Here is a 21107-nt window from a genome sequence, read left to right on the forward strand (position 1 = left end):
ACTTTTTTCCTATTTTCTAATAATTTTGACGCTATTTTTCCACTTTGCATTTCAAGAGGACACATTCACTTATTATCAATTCTGATCATTGTATTTACTAAAAAAATATTTTTTAATGTATTTCTGACCAATTTTGAAGGGGGACCTTATGCATATTGGGTAAATGTGAATAACTCTACACTACAAGTACTTCATGAATGCAACACCATCCAATATGCATGGTAGAAGGGAAATTGACTTTTGATATTCTGCAATATGATTTTTGCTTGCTTTTTCATTGAGCAATGCAACAGTAGATAGTTATCAAAATATAAATTATTGAATTTAAAGTGTTTAGGTAACAAAATATGTTTCTGCCCAGTTTTGAACTGGGGATCTTTGGCGTGTGAGGCAAACGTGATAACCACTACACTACAGAAACTACATGGAAACAGCATCTCCCGCCATCCAATAAAAAATGATCTTTGACATACATTATGGCATTCTGAAATAAACTTTTTATATGATTGCATTTTTATTTGGCATTTCAACCAAAAATCCCTTGTTTTAAAATTCTAAAGATAACAGCACATTTCTGCCCAGTTTCGAACTGGGGACCTTTTGTGTTTTAGGCGAATGTGATAACCACTACAATACAGAAACTGACTTTTGAAGATCTCATCACTATGGAGTCGGGAAGTACCATTGGCAAACCGTTTTCATAGAATTTTTTTTTCTAAACTTATTTTTCTATTTTCTAATAATTTCTATGCTATTTTTTCCACTTTGCATTTCAAGAGGACACATTCACTTATTAATAGTTCTGATCATTGTATTTAATAAAAAAATCTATTTTTAATGTATTTCTGACCAATTTTGAAGGGGAACCTTATGCATATTGGCTAAATGTGAATAATACTACACTACAGGTACTTCATGAATGCAACACCATCCAATATGCATGGTAGAAGGGAAATTGACTTTTGATATTCTGCAATATGATTTTTTGCTTGCTTTTTCATTGAGCAATGCAACAGTATATATTTATCAAAATATAAATTATTGAATTCAAAGCGTTTAGGTAACAAAATATGTTTTTGCCAATTTCGAACTGGGGACCTTTCACGTGTGAGGCAAACATGAAATCACTACACTACAGATACTACATGAAAAATTTGCGACCATCATCCAATAAAAAATGATCTTTGACATTCAGTATGGCATGCTAAAATAAACTTTTTATCTGATTGTATTTTTATTGAGCATTTTACCCAAAAATTCATTGTTATAAAATTCTAAAGCTAAAAGATTGTTTCTGCCCAGTTTCGAACTGGGGACCTTTTGCGTGTTAGGCGAACGTAATAACCACTACACTACAGAAACTGACTCTTGTGGATCCCACCACTATCTAGTCTGGAAGTACAAATGACACATGCTTTTCTTAGAAATATAATTTTTTCTAAACTTTTTTCCTATTTTCTAATAATTTTGACGCTATTTTTCCACTTTGCATTTCAAGAGGACACATTCACTTATTATCAATTCTGATCATTGTATTTACTAAAAAATATTTTTTAATGTATTTCTGACCAATTTTGAAGGGGGACCTTATGCATATTGGGTAAATGTGAATAACTCTACACTACAGGTACTTCATGAATGCAACACCATCCAATATGCATGGTAGAAGGGAAATTGACTTTTGATATTCTGCAATATGATTTTTGCTTGCTTTTTCATTGAGCAATGCAACAGTAGATAGTTATCAAAATATAAATTATTGAATTTAAAGTGTTTAGGTAACAAAATATGTTTCTGCCCAGTTTTGAACTGGGGATCTTTCGCGTGTGAGGCAAACGTGATAACCACTACACTACAGAAACTACATGGAAACAGCATCTCCCGCCATCCAATAAAAAATGATCTTTGACATACATTATGGCATTCTGAAATAAACTTTTTATATGATTGCATTTTTATTTGGCATTTCAACCAAAAATCCCTTGTTTTAAAATTCTAAAGATAACAGCACATTTCTGCCCAGTTTCGAACTGGGGACCTTTTGTGTTTTAGGCGAATGTGATAACCACTACAATTCAGAAACTGACTTTTGAAGATCTCATTACTATCGAGTCGGGAAGTACCATTGGCAAACCGTTTTCTTAGAATTTTTTTTTCTAAACTTATTTTTCTATTTTCTAATAATTTCTATGCTATTTTTTCCACTTTGCATTTCAAGAGGACACATTCACTTATTAATAGTTCTGATCATTGTATTTAATAAAAAAATCTTTTTTTAATGTATTTCTGACCAATTTTGAAGGGGAACCTTATGCATATTGGCTAAATGTGAATAATACTACACTACAGGTACTTCCTGAATGCAACACCATCCAATATGCATGGTAGAAGGGAAATTGACTTTTGATATTCTGCAATAAGATTTTTTTGCTTGCTTTTTCATTGAGCAATGCAACAGTATATATTTATCAAAATATAAATTATTGAATTCAAAGCGTTTAGGTAACAAAATGTGTTTATGCCCAGTTTTGAACTGGGGATCTTTCGCGTGTGAGGCGAACGTGATAACCACTACACTACAGAAACTACATGGAAACAGCATCTCCCGCCATCCAATAAAAAATTATCTTTGACATACATTATGGCATTCTGAAATAAACTTTTTATATGATTGCATTTTTATTTGGCATTTCAACCAAAAATCCCTTGTTTTAAAATTCTAAAGATAACAGCACATTTCTGCTCAGTTTCGAACTGGGGACCTTTTGTGTTTTAGGCGAATGTGATAACCACTACAATACAGAAACTGACTTTTGAAGATCTCATCACTATGGAGTCGGGAAGTACCATTGGCAAACCGTTTTCATAGAAATTTTTTTTCTAAACTTATTTTTCTATTTTCTAATAATTTCTATGCTATTTTGTCCACTTTGCATTTCAAGAGGACACATTCACTTATTAATAGTTCTGATCATTGTATTTAATAAAAAAAACTATTTTTAATGTATTTCTGACCAATTTTGAAGGGGAACCTTATGCATATTGGCTAAATGTGAATAATACTACACTACAGGTACTTCATGAATGCAACACCATCCAATATGCATGGTAGAAGGGAAATTGACTTTTGATATTCTGCAATATGATTTTTTGCTTGCTTTTTCATTGAGCAATGCAACAGTATATATTTATCAAAATATAAATTATTGAATTCAAAGCGTTTATGTAACAAAATATGTTTTTGCCAATTTCGAACTGGGGACCTTTCACGTGTGAGGCAAACATGAAATCACTACACTACAGATACTACATGAATAATTTGCGATCATCATCCAATAAAAAATGATCTTTGACATTCAGTATGGCATGCTAAAATTAACTTTTTATCTGATTGTATTTTTATTGAGCATTTTACCCAAAAATTCATTGTTTTAAAATTCTAAAGCTAAGAGATTGTTTCTGCCCAGTTTCGAACTGGGGACCTTTCGCGTGTTAGGCAAACGTGATTACCACTACACTACAGAAACTGACTCTCGTGGATCTCGTCACTATCTAGTCTGGAAGTACAAATGACACATGCTTTTCTTATAAATATAATTTTTTCTAAACTTTTTTCCTATTTTCTAATAATTTTGACGCTATTTTTCCACTTTGCATTTCAAGAGGACACATTCACTTATTATCAATTCTGATCATTGTATTTACTAAAAAAATATTTTTTAATGTATTTCTGACCAATTTTGAAGGGGGACCTTATGCATATTGGGTAAATGTGAATAACTCTACACTACAAGTACTTCATGAATGCAACACCATCCAATATGCATGGTAGAAGGGAAATTGACTTTTGATATTCTGCAATATGATTTTTGCTTGCTTTTTCATTGAGCAATGCAACAGTAGATAGTTATCAAAATATAAATTATTGAATTTAAAGTGTTTAGGTAACAAAATATGTTTCTGCCCAGTTTTGAACTGGGGATCTTTGGCGTGTGAGGCAAACGTGATAACCACTACACTACAGAAACTACATGGAAACAGCATCTCCCGCCATCCAATAAAAAATGATCTTTGACATACATTATGGCATTCTGAAATAAACTTTTTATATGATTGCATTTTTATTTGGCATTTCAACCAAAAATCCCTTGTTTTAAAATTCTAAAGATAACAGCACATTTCTGCCCAGTTTCGAACTGGGGACCTTTTGTGTTTTAGGCGAATGTGATAACCACTACAATACAGAAACTGACTTTTGAAGATCTCATCACTATGGAGTCGGGAAGTACCATTGGCAAACCGTTTTCATAGAATTTTTTTTTCTAAACTTATTTTTCTATTTTCTAATAATTTCTATGCTATTTTTTCCACTTTGCATTTCAAGAGGACACATTCACTTATTAATAGTTCTGATCATTGTATTTAATAAAAAAATCTATTTTTAATGTATTTCTGACCAATTTTGAAGGGGAACCTTATGCATATTGGCTAAATGTGAATAATACTACACTACAGGTACTTCATGAATGCAACACCATCCAATATGCATGGTAGAAGGGAAATTGACTTTTGATATTCTGCAATATGATTTTTTGCTTGCTTTTTCATTGAGCAATGCAACAGTATATATTTATCAAAATATAAATTATTGAATTCAAAGCGTTTAGGTAACAAAATATGTTTTTGCCAATTTCGAACTGGGGACCTTTCACGTGTGAGGCAAACATGAAATCACTACACTACAGATACTACATGAAAAATTTGCGACCATCATCCAATAAAAAATGATCTTTGACATTCAGTATGGCATGCTAAAATAAACTTTTTATCTGATTGTATTTTTATTGAGCATTTTACCCAAAAATTCATTGTTTTAAAATTCTAAAGCTAAAAGATTGTTTCTGCCCAGTTTCGAACTGGGGACCTTTTGCGTGTTAGGCGAACGTAATAACCACTACACTACAGAAACTGACTCTTGTGGATCCCACCACTATCTAGTCTGGAAGTACAAATGACACATGCTTTTCTTAGAAATATAATTTTTTCTAAACTTTTTTCCTATTTTCTAATAATTTTGACGCTATTTTTCCACTTTGCATTTCAAGAGGACACATTCACTTATTATCAATTCTGATCATTGTATTTACTAAAAAATATTTTTTAATGTATTTCTGACCAATTTTGAAGGGGGACCTTATGCATATTGGGTAAATGTGAATAACTCTACACTACAGGTACTTCATGAATGCAACACCATCCAATATGCATGGTAGAAGGGAAATTGACTTTTGATATTCTGCAATATGATTTTTGCTTGCTTTTTCATTGAGCAATGCAACAGTAGATAGTTATCAAAATATAAATTATTGAATTTAAAGTGTTTAGGTAACAAAATATGTTTCTGCCCAGTTTTGAACTGGGGATCTTTCGCGTGTGAGGCAAACGTGATAACCACTACACTACAGAAACTACATGGAAACAGCATCTCCCGCCATCCAATAAAAAATGATCTTTGACATACATTATGGCATTCTGAAATAAACTTTTTATATGATTGCATTTTTATTTGGCATTTCAACCAAAAATCCCTTGTTTTAAAATTCTAAAGATAACAGCACATTTCTGCCCAGTTTCGAACTGGGGACCTTTTGTGTTTTAGGCGAATGTGATAACCACTACAATTCAGAAACTGACTTTTGAAGATCTCATTACTATCGAGTCGGGAAGTACCATTGGCAAACCGTTTTCTTAGAATTTTTTTTTCTAAACTTATTTTTCTATTTTCTAATAATTTCTATGCTATTTTTTCCACTTTGCATTTCAAGAGGACACATTCACTTATTAATAGTTCTGATCATTGTATTTAATAAAAAAATCTTTTTTTAATGTATTTCTGACCAATTTTGAAGGGGAACCTTATGCATATTGGCTAAATGTGAATAATACTACACTACAGGTACTTCCTGAATGCAACACCATCCAATATGCATGGTAGAAGGGAAATTGACTTTTGATATTCTGCAATAAGATTTTTTTGCTTGCTTTTTCATTGAGCAATGCAACAGTATATATTTATCAAAATATAAATTATTGAATTCAAAGCGTTTATGTAACAAAATATGTTTTTGCCAATTTCGAACTGGGGACCTTTCATGTGTGAGGCAAACATGAAATCACTACACTACAGATACTACATGAAAAATTTGCGACCATCATCCAATAAAAAATGATCTTTGACATTCAGTATGGCATGCTAAAATAAACTTTTTATCTGATTGTATTTTTATTGAGCATTTTACCCAAAAATTCATTGTTTTAAAATTCTAAAGCTAAAAGATTGTTTCTGCCCAGTTTCGAACTGGGGACCTTTCGCGTGTTAGGCGAACGTGATAACCACTACACTACAGAAACTGACTCTCAAGAATTCCATCACTATCTAGTCTGGAAGTACAAATGACACATGCTTTTCTTAGAAATATAATTTTTTCTAAACTTTTTTCCTATTTTCTAATATTTTTGACGCTATTTTTCCACTTTGCATTTCAAGAGGACACATTCACTTATTATCAATTCTGATCATTGTATTTACTAAAAAAATATTTTTGAATGTATTTCTGACCAATTTTGAAGGGGGACCTTATGCATATTGGGTAAATGTGAATAATACTACACTACAGGTACTTCATGAATGCAACACCATCCAATATGCATGGTAGAAGGGAAATTGACTTTTGATATTCTGCAATATGATTTTTGCTTGCTTTTTCATTGAGCAATGCAACAGTAGATAGTTATCAAAATATAAATTATTGAATTCAAAGTGTTTAGGTAACAAAATATGTTTCTGCCCTGTTTCGAACTGGGGACCTTTTGCGTGTGAGGCAAACGTGATAACCACTACACTACAGAAACTACATGAAAACGGCATCTCCCGCCATCCAATAAAAAATGATCTTTGACATACATTATGGCATTCTGAAATAAACTTTTTATATGATTGCATTTTTATTTGGCATTTCAACCAAAAATCCCTTGTTTTAAAATTCTAAAGATAACAGCACATTTCTGCCCAGTTTCGAACTGGGGACCTTTTGTGTTTTAGGCGAATGTGATAACCACTACAATACAGAAACTGACTTTTGAAGATCTCATCACTATGGAGTCGGGAAGTACCAATGGCAAACCGTTTTCTTAGAATTTTTTTTTCCTAAATTTATTTTTCTATTTTCTAATAATTTCTATGCTATTTTTTCCACTTTGCATTTCAAGAGGACACATTCACTTATTAATAGTTCTGATCATTGTATTTAATAAAAAAAATCTATTTTTAATGTATTTCTGACCAATTTTGAAGGGGAACCTTATGCATATTGGCTAAATGTGAATAATACTACACTACAGGTACTTCATGAATGCAACACCATCCAATATGCATGGTAGAAGGGAAATTGACTTTTGATATTCTGCAATATGATTTTTTGCTTGCTTTTTCATTGAGCAATGCAACAGTATATATTTATCAAAATATAAATTATTGAATTCAAAGTGTTTAGGTAACAAAATATGTTTCTGCCAATTTCGAACTGGGGACCTTTCACGTGTGAGGCAAACATGAAATCACTACACTACAGATACTACATAAAAAATTTGCGACCATCATCCAATAAAAAATGATCTTTGACATTCAGTATGGCATGCTAAAATAAACTTTTTATCTGATTGTATTTTTATTGAGCATTTTACCCAAAAATTCATTGTTTTAAAATTCTAAAGCTAAAAGATTGTTTCTGCCCAGTTTCGAACTGGGGACCTTTCGCGTGTTAGGCGAACGTGGTAACCACTACACTACAGAAACTGACTCTCGTGGATCCCATCACTATCTAGTCTGGAAGTACAAATGACACATGCTTTTCTTAGAAATATAATTTTTTCTAAACTTTTTTTCCTATTTTCTAATAATTTTGACGCTATTTTTCCACTTTGCCTTTCAAGAGGACGCATTCACTTATTATCAATTCTGATCATTGTATTTAATAAAAAAATCTATTTTTAATGTATTTCTGACCAATTTTGAAGGGGAACCTTATGCATATTGGCTAAATGTGAATAATACTACACTACAGGTACTTCATGAATGCAACACCATCCAATATGCATGGTAGAAGGGAAATTGACTTTTGATATTCTGCAATATGATTTTTTGCTTGCTTTTTCATTGAGCAATGCAACAGTATATAGTTATCAAAATATAAATTATTGAATTCAAAGTGTTTAGGTAACAAAATATGTTTCTGCCAATTTCGAACTGGGGACCTTCCACGTGTGAGGCAAACATGAAATCACTACACTACAGATACTACATGAAAAATTTGCGACCATCATCCAATAAAAAATGATCTTTGACATTTAGTATGGCATGCTAAAATATACTTTTTATCTGATTGTATTTTTATTGAGCATTTTACCCAAAAATTCATTGTTTTAAAATTCTAAAGCTAAAAGATTGTTTCTGCCCAGTTTCGAACTGGGGACCTTTCGCGTGTTAGGCGAACGTGATAACCACTACACTACAGAAACTGACTCTCGTGGATCCCACCACTATCTAGTCTGGAAGTACAAATGACACATGCTTTTCTTAGAAATATAATTTTTTCTAAACTTTTTTCCTATTTTCTAATAATTTTGACGCTATTTTTCCACTTTGCATTTCAAGAGGACACATTCACTTATTATCAATCTGATCATTGTATTTACTAAAAAAATATTTTTTTATGTATTTCTGACCAATTTTGAAGGGGGACCTTATGCATATTGGGTAAATGTGAATAACTCTACACTACAGGTACTTCATGAATGCAACACCATCCAATATGCATGGTAGAAGGGAAATTGACTTTTGATATTCTGCAATATGATTTTTTCTTGCTTTTTCATTGAGCAATGCAACAGTAGATAGTTATCAAAATATAAATTATTGAATTCAAAGTGTTTAGGTAACAAAATATGTTTCTGCCCAGTTTCGAACTGGGGACCTTTCGCGTGTGAGGCGAACGTGATAACCACTACTCTACAGAAACTACATGGAAACAGCATCTACCGCCATACAATAAAAAATGATCTTTGACATACATTATGGCATTCTGAAATAAACTTTTTATATGATTGCATTTTTATTTGGCATTTCAACCAAAAATCCCTTGTTTTAAAATTCTAAAGATAACAGCATATTTCTGCCCAGTTTCGAACTGGGGACCTTTTGTGTTTTAGGCGAATGTGATAACCACTACAATACAGAAACTGACTTTTGAAGATCTCATCACTATGGAGTCGGGAAGTACCATTGACAAACCGTTTTCCTAGAATTTTTTTTTCTAAACTTATTTTTCTATTTTCTAATAATTTCTATGCTATTTTTTCCACTTTGCATTTCAAGAGGACACATTCACTTATTAATAGTTCTGATCATTGTATTTAATAAAAAAATCTATTTTTAATGTATTTCTGACCATTTTTGAAGGGGAACCTTATGCATATTGGCTAAATGTGAATAATACTACACTACAGGTACTTCATGAATGCAACACCATCCAATATGCATGGTAGAAGGGAAATTGACTTTTGATATTCTGCAATATGATTTTTTGCTTGCTTTTTCATTGAGCAATGCAACAGTATATAGTTATCAAAATATAAATTATTGAATTCAAAGTGTTTAGGTAACAAACTATGTTTCTGCCAATTTCGAACTGGGGACCTTTCACATGTGAGGCAAACATGAAATCACTACACTACAGATACTACATGAAAAATTTGCGACCATCATCCAATAAAAAATGATCTTTGACATTCAGTATGGCATGCTAAAATATACTTTTTATCTGATTGTATTTTTATTGAGCATTTCACCCAAAAATTCATTGTTTTAAAATTCTAAAGCTAAAAGATTGTTTCTGCCCAGTTTCGAACTGGGGACCTTTCGCGTGCTAAGCGAATGTTATAACCACTAAACTACAGAAACTGACTCTCTTGTATCACATCCCTATCTAGTCTGGAAGTACAAATGACACATGCTTTTCTTAGAAATATAATTTTTTCTAAACTTTTTTTCCTATTTTCTAATAATTTTGACGCTATTTTTCCACTTTGCATTTCAAGAGGACACATTCACTTATTATCAATTCTGATCATTGTATTTACTAAAAAAAATCTTTTTTTAATGTATTTCTGACCAATTTTGAAGGGGGACCTTATGCATATTGGGTAAATGTGAATAACTCTACACTACAGGTACTTCATGAATGCAACACCATCCAATATGCATGGTAGAAGGGAAATTGACTTTTGATATTCTGCAATATGATTTTTGCTTGCTTTTTCATTGAGCAATGCAACAGTAGATAGTTATCAAAATATAAATTATTGAATTCAAAGTGTTTAGGTAACAAAATATGTTTCTGCCCAGTTTCGAACTGGGGACCTTTCGCGTGTGAGGTGAACATGATAACCACTACACTACAGAAACTACATGGATACAACATCTCCCGCCATCCAAAAAAAAATGATCTTTGACATACATTATGGCATTCTGAAATAAACTTTTTATATGATTGCATTTTTATTTGTCATTTCAACCAAAAATCCCTTGTTTTAAAATTCTAAAGATAACAGCATATTTCTGCCCAGTTTCGAACTGGGGACCTTTTGTGTTTTAGGCGAATGTGATAACCACTACAATACAGAAACTGACTTTTGAAGATCTCATCACTATGGAGTCGGGAAGTACCATTGGCAAACCGTTTTCTTAGAATTTTTTTTTCTAAACTTATTTTTCTATTTTCTAATAATTTCTATGCTATTTTTTCCACTTTGCATTTCAAGAGGACACATTCACTTATTAATAGTTCTGATCATTGTATTTAATAAAAAAATCTATTTTTAATGTATTTCTGACCAATTTTGAAGGGGAACCTTATGCATATTGACTAAATGTGAATAATACTACACTACAGGTACTTCATGAATGCAACACCATCCAATATGCATGGTAGAAGGGAAATTTACTTTTGATATTCTGCAATATGATTTTTTGCTTGCTTTTTCATTGAGCAATGCAACAGTATATATTTATCAAAATATAAATTATTGAATTCAAAGCGTTTAGGTAACAAAATATGTTTTTGCCAATTTCGAACTGGGGACCTTTCACGTGTGAGGCAAACATGAAATCACTACACTACAGATACTACATGAAAAATTTGTGACCATCATCCAATAAAAAATGATCTTTGACATTCAGTATGGCATGCTAAAATAAACTTTTTATCTGATTGTATTTTTATTGAGCATTTTACCCAAAAATTCATTGTTTTAAAATTCTAAAGCTAAAAAATTGTTTCTGCCCAGTTTCGAACTGGGGACCTTTCGCGTGTTAGGCGAACGTGATAACCACTACACTACAGAAACTGACTCTCGCGGATCCCATCACTATCTAGTCTGGAAGTACAAATGACACATGCTTTTCTTAGAAATATAATTTTTTCTAAACTTTTTTCCTATTTTCTAATAATTTTGACGCTATTTTTCCACTTTGCATTTCAGGAGAACACATTCACTTATTATCAATTCTGATCATTGTATTTACTAAAAAAATATTTTTTAATGTATTTTTGACCAATTTTGAAGGGGGACCTTATGCATATTGGGTAAATGTGAATAACTCTACACTACAGGTACTTCATGAATGCAACACCATCCAATATGCATGGTAGAAGGGAAATTGACTTTTGATATTCTGCAATATGATTTTTTACTTGCTTTTTCAATGAGCAATGCAACAGTAGATAGTTATCAAAATATAAATTATTGAATTCAAAGTGTTTAGGTAACAAAATATGTTTCTGCCCAGTTTAGAACTGGGGACCTTTCGCGTGTGAGGCGAACGTGATAACCACTACTCTACAGAAACTACATGGAAACAGCATCTACCGCCATCCAATAAAAAATTATCTTTGACATACATTATGGCATTCTGAAATAAACTTTTTATATGATTGCAATTTTTTTGGCATTTCAACCAGAAATCCCTTGTTTTAAAATTCTAAAGATAACAGCATATTTCTGCCCAGTTTCGAACTGGGGACCTTTTGTGTTTTAGGCGAATGTGATAACCACTACAATACAGAAACTGACTTTTGAAGATCTCATCACTATGGAGTCGGGAAGTACCATTGGCAAACCGTTTTCTTAGAATTTTTTTTTCTAAACTTATTTTTCTATTTTCTAATAATTTCTATGCTATTTTTTCCACTTTGCATTTCAAGAGGACACATTCACTTATTAATAGTTCTGATCATTGTATTTAATAAAAAAATCTATTTTTAATGTATTTCTGACCAATTTTGAAGGGGAACCTTATGCATATTGGCTAAATGTGAATAATACTACACTACAGGTACTTCATGAATGCAACACCATCCAATATGCATGGTAGAAGGGAAATTGACTTTTGATATTCTGCAATATGATTTTTTGCTTGCTTTTTCATTGAGCAATGCAACAGTATATAGTTATCAAAATAAAAATTATTGAATTCAAAGTGTTTAGGTAACAAACTATGTTTCTGCCAATTTCGAACTGGGGACCTTTCACGTGTGAGGCAAACATGAAATCACTACACTACAGATACTACATGAAAAATTTGCGACCATCATCCAATAAAAAATGATCTTTGACATTCAGTATGGCATGCTAAAATATACTTTTTATCTGATTGTATTTTTATTGAACATTTCACCCAAAAATTCATTGTTTTAAAATTCTAAAGCTAAAAGACTGTTTATGCCCAGTTTCGAACTGGGGACCTTTCGCGTGTTAAGCGAACGTAATAACCACTACACTACAGAAACTGACTCTCGTGTATCACATCCCTATCTAGTCTGGAAGTACAAATGACACATGCTTTTCTTAGAAATATAATTTTTTCTAAACTTTTTTTTCCTATTTTCTAATAATTTTGACGCTATTTTTCCACTTTGCATTTCAAGAGGACACATTCACTTATTATCAATTCTGATCATTGTATTTACTAAAAAAAATCTTTTTTTAAAGTATTTCTGACCAATTTTGAAGGGGAACCTTATGCATATTGGCTAAATGTGAATAATACTACACTACAGGTACTTCATGAATGCAACACCATCCAATATGCATGGTAGAAGGGAAATTGACTTTTGATATTCTGCAATATGATTTTTTGCTTGCTTTTTCATTGAGCAATGCAACAGTATATAGTTATCAAAATATAAATTATTGAATTCAAAGTGTTTAGGTAACAAAATATGTTTCTGCCCAGTTTTGAACTGGGGATCTTTAGCGTGTGAGGCGAACGTGATAACCACTACACTACAGAAACTACATGGAAACAGCATCTCCCGCCATCCAATAAAAAATGATCTTTGACATACATTATGGCATTCTGAAATAAACTTTTTATATAATTGCATTTTTATTTGGCATTTCAACCAAAAATCCCTTGTTTTAAAATTCTAAAGAAAACAGCATATTTCTGCCCAGTTTCGAACTGGGGACCTTTTGTGTTTTAGGCGAATGTAATAACCACTACAATACAGAAACTGACTTTTGAAGATCTCATCACTATGGAGTCGGGAAGTACCATTGGCAAACCGTTTTCTTAGAATTTTTTTTTCTAAACTTATTTTTCTATATTCTAATAATTTCTATGCTATTTTTCCACTTTGCATTTCAAGAGGACACATTTACTTATTAATAGTTCTGATCATTGTATTTACTAAAAAAATATTTTTTTAATGTATTTCTGACCAATTTTGAAGGGGGACCTTATGCATATTGGGTAAATGTGAATAACTCTACACTACAGGTACTTCATGAATGCAACACCATCCAATATGCATGGTAGAAGGGAAATTGACTTTTGATATTCTGCAATATGATTTTTTGCTTGCTTTTTCATTGAGCAATGCAACAGTATATAGTTATCAAAATATAAATTATTGAATTCAAAGTGTTTAGGTAACAAAATATGTTTCTGCCAATTTCGAACTGGGGACCTTTCACGTGTGAGGCAAACATGAAATCACTACACTACAGATACTACATGAAAAATTTGCGACCATCATCCAATAAAAAATGATCTTTGACATTCAGTATGGCATGCTAAAATAAACTTTTTATCTGATTGTATTTTTATTGAGCATTTTACCCAAAAATTCATTGTTTTAAAATTCTAAAGCTAAAACATTGTTTCTGCCCAGTTTTGAACTGGGGACCTTTCGCGTGTTAGGCGAACGTGATAACCACTACATTACAGAAACTGACTCTTGTGGATCCCATCACTATCTAGTCTGGAAGTACAAATGACACATGCTTTTCTTAGAAATATAATTTTTTCTAAACTTTTTTTCCTATTTTCTAATAATTTTGGCGCTATTTTTCCACTTTGCATTTCAAGAGGACACATTCACTTATTATCAATTCTGATCATTGTATTTACTAAAAAAATATTTTTTTATGTATTTCTGACCAATTTTGAAGGGGGACCTTATGCATATTGGGTAAATGTGAATAACTCTACACTACAGGTACTTCATGAATGCAACACCATCCAATATGCATGGTAGAAGGGAAATTGACTTTTGATATTCAGCAATATGATTTTTGCTTGCTTTTTCAATGAGCAATGCAACAGTAGATAGTTATCAAAATATAAATTATTGAATTCAAAGTGTTTAGGTAACAAAATATGTTTCTGCCCAGTTTTGAACTGAGGACCTTTCGCGTGTGAGGCGAACGTGATAACCACTACACTACAGAAACTACATGGAAACAGCATCTCCCGCCATCCAATAAAAAATGATCTTTGACATACATTATGGCATTCTGAAATAAACTTTTTATATGATTGCATTTTTATTTGGCATTTCAACCAAAAATCCCTTGTTTTAAAATTCTAAAGATAACAGCACATTTCTGCCCAGTTTCGAACTGGGGACCTTTTGTGTTTTAGGCGAATGTGATAACCACTACAATACAGAAACTGACTTTTGAAGATCTCATCACTATGGAGTCGGGAAGTACCATTGGCAAACCGTTTGCATAGAATTTTTTTTTCTAAACTTATTTTTCTATTTTCTAATAATTTCTATGCTATTTTTTCCACTTTGCATTTCAAGAGGACACATTCACTTATTAATAGTTCTGATCATTGTATTTAATAAAAAAATCTATTTTTAATGTATTTCTGACCAATTTTGAAGGGGAACCTTATGCATATTGGCTAAATGTGAATAATACTACACTACAGGTACTTCATGAATGCAACACCATCCAATATGCATGGTAGAAGGGAAATTGACTTTTGATATTCTGCAATATGATTTTTTGCTTGCTTTTTCATTGAGCAATGCAACAGTATATATTTATCAAAATATAAATTATTGAATTCAAAGTGTTTAGGTAACAAAATATGTTTCTGCCAATTTCGAACTGGGGACCTTTCACGTGTGAGGGAAACATGAAATCACTACACTACAGATACTACATGAAAAATTTGCGACCATCATCCAATAAAAAATGATCTTTGACATTCAGTATGGCATGCTAAAATAAACTTTTTATCTGATTGTATTTTTATTGAGCATTTTACCCAAAAATTAATTGTTTTAAAATTCTAAAGCTAAAAGATTGTCTCTGCCCAGTTTCGAACTGGGGACCTTTCGCGTGTGAGGCAAACGTGATAACCACTACACTACAGAAACTACATGGAAACAGTATCTCCCGCCATCCAATAAAAAATTATCTTTGACATACATTATGGCATTCTGAAATAAACTTTTTATATGATTGCATTTTTATTTGGCATTTCAACCAAAAATCCCTTGTTTTAAAATTCTAAAGATAGCATATTTCTGCCCAGTATCGTACTGGGGACCTTTTGTGTTTTAGGCGAATGTGATAACCACTACAATACAGAAACTGACTTTTGAAGATCTCATCACTATGGAGTCGGGAAGTACCATTGGCAAACCGTTTTCTTAGAATTTGTTTTTCTAAACTTATTTTTCTATTTTCTAATAATTTCTATGCTATTTTTTCCACTTTGCATTTCAAGAGGACACATTCACTTATTAATAGTTCTGATCATTGTATTTAATAAAAAAATCTATTTTTAATGTATTTCTGACCAATTTTGAAGGGGAACCTTATGCATATTGGCTAAATGTGAATAATACTACACTACAGGTACTTCATGAATGCAACACCATCCAATATGCATGGTAGAAGGGAAATTGACTTTTGATATTCTGCAATATGATTTTTTGCTTGCTTTTTCATTGAGCAATGCAACAGTATATATTTATCAAAATATAAATTATTGAATTCAAAGTGTTTAGGTAACAAAATATGTTTCTGCCAATTTCGAACTGGGGACCTTTCACGTGTGAGGCAAACATGAAATCACTACACTACAGATACTACATGAAAAATTTGCGACAATCATCCAATAAAAAATGATCTTTGACATTCAGTATGGCATGCTAAAATAATCTTTTTATCTGATTGCATTTTTATTGAGCATTTTACCCCAAAATTCATTGTTTTAAAATTCTAAAGCTAAAAGATTGTTTCTGCCCAGTTTCGAACTGGGGACCTTTCGCGTGTTAGGCGAACGTGATAACCACTACACTACAGAAACTGACTCTCGTGGATTGCATCACTATCTAGTCTGGAAGTACAAATGACACATGCTTTTCTTAGAAATATCATTTTTTCTAAACTTTTTTTCCTATTTTCTAATAATTTTGACGCTATTTTTCCACTTTGCATTTCATGAAGACACATTCATTTATTATCAATTCTGATCATTGTATTTACTAAAAAAATCTTTTTTTAATGTATTTCTGACCAATTTTGAAGGGGGACATTATGCATATTGGGTAAATGTGAATAACTACACTACAGGTACTTCATGAATGCAACACCATCCAATATGCATGGTAGAAGGGAAATTGACTTTTGATATTCTGCAATATGATTTTTGCTTGCTTTTTCATTGAGCAATGCAACAGTAGATAGTTATCAAAATATAAATTATTGAATTCAAAGTGTTTAGGTAACAAAATATGTTTCTGCCCAGTTTTGAACTGGGGATCTTTCGCGTGTGAGGCAAACGTGAATACCACTACACTACAGAAACTACATGGAAACAGCATCTCCCGCAATCCAATAAAAAATTATCTTTGACATACATTATGGCATTCTGAAATAAACTTTTTATATAATTGCATTTTTATTTGGCATTTCAACCAAAAATCCCTTGTTTTAAAATTCTAAAGAAAACAGCATATTTCTGCCCAGTTTCGAACTGGGGACCTTTTGTGTTTTAGGCGAATGTGATAACCACTACAATACAGAAACTGACTTTTGAAGATCTCATCACTATGGAGTCGGGAAGTACCATTGGCAAACCGTTTTCTTAGAATTTTTTTTTCTAAACTTATTTTTCTATTTTCTAATAATTTCTATGCTATTTTTTCCACTTTGCATTTCAAGAGGACACATTTACTTATTAATATTTCTGATCATTGTATTTACTAAAAAAATCTTTTTTAATGTATTTCTGACCAATTTTGAAGGGGGACCTTATGCATATTGGGTAAATGTGAATAACTCTACACTACAGGTACTTCATGAATGCAACACCATCCAATATGCATGGTAGAAGGGAAATTGACTTTTGATATTCTGCAATATGATTTTTTTGCTTGCTTTTTCATTGAGCAATGCAACAGTATATAGTTATCAAAATATAAATTATTGAATTCAAAGTGTTTAGGTAACAAAATATGTTTCTGCTAATTTCGAAATGGGTACCTTTCACGTGTGAGGCAAACATGAAATTACTACACTACAGATACTACATGAAAAATTTGCGACCATCATCCAATAAAAAATGATCTTTGACATTCAGTATGGCATGCTAAAATAAACTTTTTATCTGATTGTATTTTTATTGAGCATTTTACCCAAAAATTCATTGTTTTAAAATTCTAAAGCTAAAAGATTGTTTCTGCTCAGTTTTGAACTGGGGACCTTTCGCGTGTTAGGCGAACGTGATAACCACTACACTACAGAAACTGACTCTCGTGGATCCCATCACTATCTAGTCTGGAAGTACAAATGACACATGCTTTTCTTAGAAATATCATTTTTTCTAAACTTTTTTTCCCTATTTTCTAATAATTTTGACGCTATTTTTCCACTTTGCATTTCAAGAGGACACATTCACTTATTATCAATTCTGATCATTGTATTTACTAAAAAAATCTTTTTTTAATGTATTTCTGACCAATTTTGAAGGGGGACCTTATGCATATTGGGTAAATGTGAATAACTCTACACTACAGGTACTTCATGAATGCAACACCATCCAATATGCATGGTAGAAGGGAAATTGACTTTTGATATTCTGCAATATGATTTTTGCATGCTTTTTCATTGAGCAATGCAACAGTTGATAGTTATCAAAATATAAATTATTGAATTCAAAGTGTTTAGGTAACGAAATATGTTTCTGCCCAGTTTCGAACTGGGGACCTTTCGCGTGTGAGGCAAACGTGATAATCACTACACTACAGAAACTACATGGAAACAGCATCTCCCGCCATCCAATAAAAAATTATCTTTGACATACATTATGGCATTCTGAAATAAACTTTTTATATGATTGCATTTTTATTTGGCATTTCAACCAAAAATCCCTTGTTTTAAAATTCTAAAGATAACAGCATATTTCTGCCCAGTATCGAACTGGGGACCTTTTGTGTTTTAGGCGAATGTGATAACCACTACAATACAGAAACTGACTTTTGAAGATCTCATCACTATGGAGTCGGGAAGTACCATTGGCAAACCGTTTTCTTAGAATTTGTTTTTCTAAACTTATTTTTCTATTTTCTAATAATTTCTATGCTATTTTTTCCACTTTGCATTTCAAGAGGACACATTCACTTATTAATAGTTCTGATCATTGTATTTAATAAAAAAATCTATTTTTAATGTATTTCTGACCAATTTTGAAGGGGAACCTTATGCATATTGGCTAAATGTGAATAATACTACACTACAGGTACTTCATGAATGCAACACCATCCAATATGCATGGTAGAAGGGAAATTGACTTTTGATATTTTGCAATATGATTTTTTGCTTGCTTTTTCATTGAGCAATGCAACAGTATATATTTATCAAAATATAAATTATTGAATTCAAAGTGTTTAGGTAACAAAATATGTTTCTGCCAATTTCGAACTGGGGACCTTTCACGTGTGAGGCAAACATGAAATCACTACACTACAGATACTACATGAAAAATTTGCGACAATCATCCAATAAAAAATGATCTTTGACATTCAGTATGGCATGCTAAAATAATCTTTTTATCTGATTGTATTTTTATTGAGCATTTTACCCCAAAATTCATTGTTTTAAAATTCTAAAGCTAAAAGATTGTTTCTGCCCAGTTTCGAACTGGGGACCTTTCGCGTGTTAGGCGAACGTGATAACCACTACACTACAGAAACTGACTCTCGTGGATTGCATCACTATCTAGTCTGGAAGTACAAATGACACATGCTTTTCTTAGAAATATCATTTTTTCTAAACTTTTTTTCCTATTTTCTAATAATTTTGACGCTATTTTTCCACTTTGCATTTCATGAAGACACATTCATTTATTATCAATTCTGATCATTGTATTTACTAAAAAAATCTTTTTTTAATGTATTTCTGACCAATTTTGAAGGGGGACATTATGCATATTGGGTAAATGTGAATAACTCTACACTACAGGTACTTCATGAATGCAACACCATCCAATATGCATGGTAGAAGGGAAATTGACTTTTGATATTCTGCAATATGATTTTTACTTGCTTTTTCATTGAGCAATGCAACAGTAGATAGTTATCAAAATATAAATTATTGAATTCAAAGTGTTTAGGTAACAAAATATGTTTCTGCCCAGTTTTGAACTGGGGATCTTTCGCGTGTGAGGCAAACGTGAATACCACTACACTACAGAAACTACATGGAAACAGCATCTCCCGCAATCCAATAAAAAATTATCTTTGACATACATTATGGCATTCTGAAATAAACTTTTTATATAATTGCATTTTTATTTGGCATTTCAACCAAAAATCCCTTGTTTTAAAATTCTAAAGAAAACAGCATATTTCTGCCCAGTTTCGAACTGGGGACCTTTTGTGTTTTAGGCGAATGTGATAACCACTACAATACAGAAACTGACTTTTGAAGATCTCATCACTATGGAGTCGGGAAGTACCATTGGCAAACCGTTTTCTTAGAATTTTTTTTTCTAAACTTATTTTTCTATTTTCTAATAATTTCTATGCTATTTTTTCCACTTTGCATTTCAAGAGGACACATTTACTTATTAATATTTCTGATCATTGTATTTACTAAAAAAATCTTTTTTAATGTATTTCTGACCAATTTTGAAGGGGGACCTTATGCATATTGGGTAAATGTGAATAACTCTACACTACAGGTACTTCATGAATGCAACACCATCCAATATGCATGGTAGAAGGGAAATTGACTTTTGATATTCTGCAATATGATTTTTTGCTTGCTTTTTCATTGAGCAATGCAACAGTATATAGTTATCAAAATATAAATTATTGAATTCAAAGTGTTTAGGTAACAAAATATGTTTCTGCTAATTTCGAAATGGGTACCTTTCACGTGTGAGGCAAACATGAAATTACTACACTACAGATACTACATGAAAAATTTGCGACCATCATCCAATAAAAAATTATCTTTGACATTCAGTATGGCATGCTAAAATAAACTTTTTATCTGATTGTATTTTTATTGAGCATTTTACCCAAAAATTCATTGTTTTAAAATTCTAAAGCTAAAAGATTGTTTCTGCCCAGTTTTGAACTGGGGACCTTTCGCGTGTTAGGCGAACGTGATAACCACTACACTACAGAAACTGACTCTCGTGGATCCCATCACTATCTAGTCTGGAAGTACAAATG

The 21107-nt window shown here is 31.9% G+C and overlaps 29 non-coding genes across 29 annotated transcripts; all 29 read right to left on the reverse strand.

Moving 5' to 3' along the window:
* Nucleotides 1-348: 348 nt before the first annotated feature.
* TRNAV-CAC (transfer RNA valine (anticodon CAC)) lies at nucleotides 349-421 on the reverse strand. Its single transcript has one exon. It is a non-coding gene; the product is annotated as a tRNA-Val (tRNA).
* An 868-nt stretch (nucleotides 422-1289) lies between these two features.
* On the reverse strand, nucleotides 1290-1362 carry TRNAV-AAC (transfer RNA valine (anticodon AAC)). The gene has a single exon. It is a non-coding gene; the product is annotated as a tRNA-Val (tRNA).
* A 427-nt stretch (nucleotides 1363-1789) lies between these two features.
* Nucleotides 1790-1862, reverse strand: TRNAV-CAC (transfer RNA valine (anticodon CAC)). The gene has a single exon. It is a non-coding gene; the product is annotated as a tRNA-Val (tRNA).
* A 651-nt stretch (nucleotides 1863-2513) lies between these two features.
* Nucleotides 2514-2586, reverse strand: TRNAV-CAC (transfer RNA valine (anticodon CAC)). The gene has a single exon. It is a non-coding gene; the product is annotated as a tRNA-Val (tRNA).
* Nucleotides 2587-3454: 868 nt separating this feature from the next.
* TRNAV-AAC (transfer RNA valine (anticodon AAC)) lies at nucleotides 3455-3527 on the reverse strand. The gene has a single exon. It is a non-coding gene; the product is annotated as a tRNA-Val (tRNA).
* A 428-nt stretch (nucleotides 3528-3955) lies between these two features.
* TRNAV-CAC (transfer RNA valine (anticodon CAC)) lies at nucleotides 3956-4028 on the reverse strand. The gene has a single exon. It is a non-coding gene; the product is annotated as a tRNA-Val (tRNA).
* An 868-nt stretch (nucleotides 4029-4896) lies between these two features.
* TRNAV-AAC (transfer RNA valine (anticodon AAC)) lies at nucleotides 4897-4969 on the reverse strand. Its single transcript has one exon. It is a non-coding gene; the product is annotated as a tRNA-Val (tRNA).
* Nucleotides 4970-5396: 427 nt separating this feature from the next.
* TRNAV-CAC (transfer RNA valine (anticodon CAC)) lies at nucleotides 5397-5469 on the reverse strand. Its single transcript has one exon. It is a non-coding gene; the product is annotated as a tRNA-Val (tRNA).
* An 869-nt stretch (nucleotides 5470-6338) lies between these two features.
* TRNAV-AAC (transfer RNA valine (anticodon AAC)) lies at nucleotides 6339-6411 on the reverse strand. Its single transcript has one exon. It is a non-coding gene; the product is annotated as a tRNA-Val (tRNA).
* A 428-nt stretch (nucleotides 6412-6839) lies between these two features.
* Nucleotides 6840-6912, reverse strand: TRNAV-CAC (transfer RNA valine (anticodon CAC)). The gene has a single exon. It is a non-coding gene; the product is annotated as a tRNA-Val (tRNA).
* Nucleotides 6913-7782: 870 nt separating this feature from the next.
* On the reverse strand, nucleotides 7783-7855 carry TRNAV-AAC (transfer RNA valine (anticodon AAC)). Its single transcript has one exon. It is a non-coding gene; the product is annotated as a tRNA-Val (tRNA).
* Nucleotides 7856-8504: 649 nt separating this feature from the next.
* On the reverse strand, nucleotides 8505-8577 carry TRNAV-AAC (transfer RNA valine (anticodon AAC)). The gene has a single exon. It is a non-coding gene; the product is annotated as a tRNA-Val (tRNA).
* A 427-nt stretch (nucleotides 8578-9004) lies between these two features.
* Nucleotides 9005-9077, reverse strand: TRNAV-CAC (transfer RNA valine (anticodon CAC)). Its single transcript has one exon. It is a non-coding gene; the product is annotated as a tRNA-Val (tRNA).
* An 868-nt stretch (nucleotides 9078-9945) lies between these two features.
* Nucleotides 9946-10018, reverse strand: TRNAA-AGC (transfer RNA alanine (anticodon AGC)). Its single transcript has one exon. It is a non-coding gene; the product is annotated as a tRNA-Ala (tRNA).
* A 431-nt stretch (nucleotides 10019-10449) lies between these two features.
* TRNAV-CAC (transfer RNA valine (anticodon CAC)) lies at nucleotides 10450-10522 on the reverse strand. Its single transcript has one exon. It is a non-coding gene; the product is annotated as a tRNA-Val (tRNA).
* Nucleotides 10523-11390: 868 nt separating this feature from the next.
* Nucleotides 11391-11463, reverse strand: TRNAV-AAC (transfer RNA valine (anticodon AAC)). Its single transcript has one exon. It is a non-coding gene; the product is annotated as a tRNA-Val (tRNA).
* A 429-nt stretch (nucleotides 11464-11892) lies between these two features.
* TRNAV-CAC (transfer RNA valine (anticodon CAC)) lies at nucleotides 11893-11965 on the reverse strand. The gene has a single exon. It is a non-coding gene; the product is annotated as a tRNA-Val (tRNA).
* Nucleotides 11966-12832: 867 nt separating this feature from the next.
* Nucleotides 12833-12905, reverse strand: TRNAV-AAC (transfer RNA valine (anticodon AAC)). Its single transcript has one exon. It is a non-coding gene; the product is annotated as a tRNA-Val (tRNA).
* Nucleotides 12906-13338: 433 nt separating this feature from the next.
* On the reverse strand, nucleotides 13339-13411 carry TRNAV-CAC (transfer RNA valine (anticodon CAC)). The gene has a single exon. It is a non-coding gene; the product is annotated as a tRNA-Val (tRNA).
* An 867-nt stretch (nucleotides 13412-14278) lies between these two features.
* TRNAV-AAC (transfer RNA valine (anticodon AAC)) lies at nucleotides 14279-14351 on the reverse strand. The gene has a single exon. It is a non-coding gene; the product is annotated as a tRNA-Val (tRNA).
* A 429-nt stretch (nucleotides 14352-14780) lies between these two features.
* Nucleotides 14781-14853, reverse strand: TRNAV-CAC (transfer RNA valine (anticodon CAC)). The gene has a single exon. It is a non-coding gene; the product is annotated as a tRNA-Val (tRNA).
* Nucleotides 14854-15721: 868 nt separating this feature from the next.
* Nucleotides 15722-15794, reverse strand: TRNAV-CAC (transfer RNA valine (anticodon CAC)). Its single transcript has one exon. It is a non-coding gene; the product is annotated as a tRNA-Val (tRNA).
* Nucleotides 15795-16659: 865 nt separating this feature from the next.
* Nucleotides 16660-16732, reverse strand: TRNAV-AAC (transfer RNA valine (anticodon AAC)). The gene has a single exon. It is a non-coding gene; the product is annotated as a tRNA-Val (tRNA).
* Nucleotides 16733-17160: 428 nt separating this feature from the next.
* TRNAV-CAC (transfer RNA valine (anticodon CAC)) lies at nucleotides 17161-17233 on the reverse strand. Its single transcript has one exon. It is a non-coding gene; the product is annotated as a tRNA-Val (tRNA).
* Nucleotides 17234-18101: 868 nt separating this feature from the next.
* On the reverse strand, nucleotides 18102-18174 carry TRNAV-AAC (transfer RNA valine (anticodon AAC)). The gene has a single exon. It is a non-coding gene; the product is annotated as a tRNA-Val (tRNA).
* Nucleotides 18175-18605: 431 nt separating this feature from the next.
* On the reverse strand, nucleotides 18606-18678 carry TRNAV-CAC (transfer RNA valine (anticodon CAC)). The gene has a single exon. It is a non-coding gene; the product is annotated as a tRNA-Val (tRNA).
* An 868-nt stretch (nucleotides 18679-19546) lies between these two features.
* Nucleotides 19547-19619, reverse strand: TRNAV-AAC (transfer RNA valine (anticodon AAC)). Its single transcript has one exon. It is a non-coding gene; the product is annotated as a tRNA-Val (tRNA).
* A 430-nt stretch (nucleotides 19620-20049) lies between these two features.
* Nucleotides 20050-20122, reverse strand: TRNAV-CAC (transfer RNA valine (anticodon CAC)). Its single transcript has one exon. It is a non-coding gene; the product is annotated as a tRNA-Val (tRNA).
* Nucleotides 20123-20989: 867 nt separating this feature from the next.
* On the reverse strand, nucleotides 20990-21062 carry TRNAV-AAC (transfer RNA valine (anticodon AAC)). Its single transcript has one exon. It is a non-coding gene; the product is annotated as a tRNA-Val (tRNA).
* Nucleotides 21063-21107: the final 45 nt, after the last annotated feature.

This window comes from Pseudophryne corroboree, chromosome 4, assembly GCF_028390025.1.
Source record: "Pseudophryne corroboree isolate aPseCor3 chromosome 4, aPseCor3.hap2, whole genome shotgun sequence".
In the NCBI taxonomy this organism is placed as follows: Eukaryota; Metazoa; Chordata; class Amphibia; order Anura; family Myobatrachidae; genus Pseudophryne; species Pseudophryne corroboree.